This window comes from Octodon degus, unplaced genomic scaffold (assembly GCF_000260255.1).
Source record: "Octodon degus isolate 3935 unplaced genomic scaffold, OctDeg1.0 scaffold00122, whole genome shotgun sequence".
Classification (NCBI taxonomy): domain Eukaryota; kingdom Metazoa; phylum Chordata; class Mammalia; order Rodentia; family Octodontidae; genus Octodon; species Octodon degus.
In genome coordinates, this window is record NW_004524698.1 from 365,161 (window position 1) to 368,948 (window position 3,788).

The following is a 3,788-nucleotide window of genomic DNA, read 5'->3' on the forward strand; positions in this document are numbered from 1 at the left end:
ACAGCATCTAAGAATTTACTGGAATGGCACATTTTAAGCCTACTGAATTGGAAAGTCCTGAATTGGAATCCAACACTCTGTGTCTTACTCTAATGCAAGCAAAAGTTTGCAAGCTTAGGTCCACAGGCTCATGCAGTCTTAAAAATTTAGAAACTCAGAAATGCCTTCATTTTAGATCGATAGTCCTCAGCTACAGACAATCTGAGGAGCTTTGCCCACTTTCTTTATTTTCTCTTTCTTTCTCTTCTTTTTCTTTTTCTCTCTCCTGCAATATAGCACTCAGTATGTAGTAGTTCAGACTGGTCTTAAACTGGTAATGATCCTCCTGCCTCAGCTTTCCAAGTGCTAGGATTACAGATACTTGCCACCATGTCAGGTTTGGAGAGCTTTTAAGACTACCAAGGCCTAGCCTTGAGCCAGACCACCCCAATGGGACTCTCTGAGGAGGGCAAGGCATCTGCATTCTTAAAATCTTTCCAGGGGATTCTAAATCTGAAGTCAGAGACCTATATCCAACCTTGGTCCTCCTCCTCCTGAGCAGGGCCCCCACACTTGCCACTGTCTGAGAATGAGTTGGTGCCTGGAAAATAGAGATGAAATGGGTGATATGTGTTCACATGGCAGAACAGACCTCAAGGTGAACTGTGAGGCACTTTGGGAAAAATTGACCTCTTTCTCTATGTATCAGCAGGTACCTGTTAGCTTCTTACAGAGCACTTGGTGCTGAGCTCAAATAAGATAGAACTTTACATGACTCTCCTCCAGCATGACTTATACTTACCTTCATTCATTTAGAGAGACTAAATCCTGAGCCAAGATTCCTAGATTTCTTTTTTTTCTTTTTTGCCTATGTATTTTTTAATTATAATTTTCTTTTATTTTGAAGAGAAAATACAATATCACGAAAAACAATAACAAAAACAGAAGCAGGGAAACATACAACAATACATATGCTACAGTTTTTCAAAACTAGAATAGCTTATTAATATTGATTGATATATTATCTACTTTTATCATCAAATATGTTGCTCATATTTATAGATGTAGTTATGCAAGAGGGCCATACGATTCAATGTTACATGCTTAAAAGAACTCTTAAATTTTTGTTCTTGTCTCTCATTGTCTTTAATAGTATTTTTATTTATATATATGCTGCAGGGTCTCACTATGCAGCTCTAACTCATAGTGATCCTCATTTTCTTTTATTACCTTTATTTTAAAAATTTTGACTCTAGAGAGATTATAGCAATAATTGATATGACATTAGAAAAAGTATACATTTAGAAGACCAAAATAATAGGTATTTCAAACATGTTTTCAGTATTACACGTTGCTGTTTTTATTGTAGTTGCTTAGTTTACAAAACTCAACATACAGAGTTAGTCAGGGTAAGAATTCTACTCATTAACTGCTATTTACAAAAACCTAATGGAAATTCTTAGGACCATTGCCTTATCCATCTTGTGTATACAAATATATGGTTTTGCCCCTACCTAATTTCCTAACTTTTCTCCTCTCTCTCTTTTCATTGTTTAATCCTTAAGTTCTCTCTCTTTTCATTTAACTGTGTTATGCCTTCTAGTTTTTGTTTCTTCTTTTGAGTTTTCACACTAAGGAGACAATAAGATATTTACACACATGGATCTGCTTTCTTTCACTTATGAGTATAGCTTCAAGTTGAATTCATTTACCTACAAAAACTTCAAGTTTACTTTTCTTTATAGCTGAATAATACTCCATTGTATAAAAACAACACATTTTTTTCCATCTGTTCCTCAGGTGGCAGACATTTTGATAGACATTTTGATTTCCAAGATTTGGCTATCACAAGTTGTGCTATTATAAACATAAGTGCACATATATCACTATGATATAATATTTTCAGTTCTTTTAGGAAGATTCTCAGAAGGAGGGTAGCTGGGTTGAATGGGATTTCCAATTCTACTTTTTTTAGGAGTCTCCACACTGATTTCCATAATGATTGTACCAGTCTACATTCCCACCAGCAGTGGAGAAGTGTTTCTTTTTCCCACAGTCTCTCCAACATTTGTTGTTGGTTGATTTCTTTATGATAGCCATTCTTCCTGGGGTGAGATGATGTCTCAGTGTTGTATTAATTTGCATTTCCAGAATGGCTAGTGATGTGGAGTATTTATTCGTGTATTTACTGGCCTGTTGTATTTCTTCCCTGAGAACTGTGCATTCATCTCAGATTTCCTTTTCAGATTGGGTCTTTACATTTTAGGGCACAGAGTAGGAATTTCTACCGAGTTCTGGGAACCCCCAGACCCAGTCCTAGCCCAGGTCCGGTGAGTGTGCGGAGAGCTTCCTGCTACCTGCGCCGACGGGACCAGTACCAGCCCAGGCACAGCATGGGCCAGACCCTCTCCCACCCCCTTGGGCCACCCCCCACCACTCCGCAGTACCTCCCCCACCCTGCACGCCGAGTAGGAATTTCTGCCCCGAGTTCCGGGATCACAATGTGACCTTTGTTTGTCAAGGGTGTCGTGAGGGTAAGATGCCTAGAGCTGTAGGAGGGAGGTCCTAGGAGCCATGAGTGGGGAGGGAGTCATTACAGAGGGGCTCTGAGTGAAGGGCCTACCCCTACTTGGGGACACAAGAGTGTAAAATGAGTCCCTGGGATAATTTAGACATCTAAAGAGGAGCTGGAACAATAGGATGTTACCCATTAGGGTTTTCAGGTGGTAGGCAGATTCGAAGTGTATGGTGAGGGAGAAGTCAACCTAAAATTTAGAGAGCTGGACATGGTGATACAACCCTGCAATCCCAGAGTGCTGAGGCAAGGGAGCTTGAAGTTTGATCTCAACTTTGTCAATTTAGTGATTTAGCAAGAACCTGTCTCTAAATAAAGGGGTCTGGGAGTGTAACTCAGCGAGAAAGCCCTGGGTTCAATCCCCAGTAACACATACACACACACACACACACACACACACACACACACCCCATTCAGAGAGAGAGTCTCCAAAGAATGCCACATTTATTTGGGAATAGCAAAGCATTGTAATGGGAATAATCATGCTACAGTAAACTATTGGTGTGTTCAAGGAGGTGGAGGTGAGGGGAAGTTTTAAAGGCAAAATGAGAATTGCATTAGATATTTTGAAACAAGAATCCTTGGCCACAACAATTAGTAACACGAATGGTGTCAGTCTGAGTTACATGGATAGTCATGGGGCAGTTGTTCCAAAAAATTACTTCTTGTGTAAGATTGTGGTGGCCTCTGGGTATGCTTGTAGTCTGCAGTCTTTTGTGATAGTTACTATCAGATAATCATGAATAAGAAACCTTCCTTCATAACCTCCATGTTTTCTGTTTCTCTGTTTCTGTCTCTGTGTGTCTCTGGTAGGGTTGATATAAACAACTCTATTTTTGACTTTGATAACTTTCAGATTTCTTTAACAAAATGTAAAACAAAATAAAGTTCAGGGGCAGGGGAGATAGCTCAGTAGGATAAGTACCTGCCTGGCAAGTGCAGGGTCCTGAGTTCAATCCCTGGTACTACAAAATAAATAGATAAGTAAATAAAGTTCAAGATTATTCTGAAAGGTGTGTCGGTAGCACCTTTTCCAAACACAATAAATTGCTAGCATTTGAACCATGTCCCAGCTCTACCTGACTGGTGACATTTCCCTAGAGCTGACAGTTAAAAAAAAAAAAAAAAACAAACTCATGTAGTCAAGCTGTCTCATTTTAGCAACAAAAAACTGAGGCCAGGGCCAGAGAATTAGGTGACCAAACACTACATCCTTCCTACAAAAAGTAAAAGA

The 3,788-nt window shown here is 39.5% G+C and overlaps 1 pseudogene; it reads left to right on the plus strand.

Annotated features, from left to right (window-relative positions):
• The first annotated feature begins 3,099 nt into the window (after positions 1-3,099).
• LOC111812361 overlaps positions 3,100-3,788 on the plus strand; it is a 1,621-nt pseudogene continuing 932 nt past the window's right edge.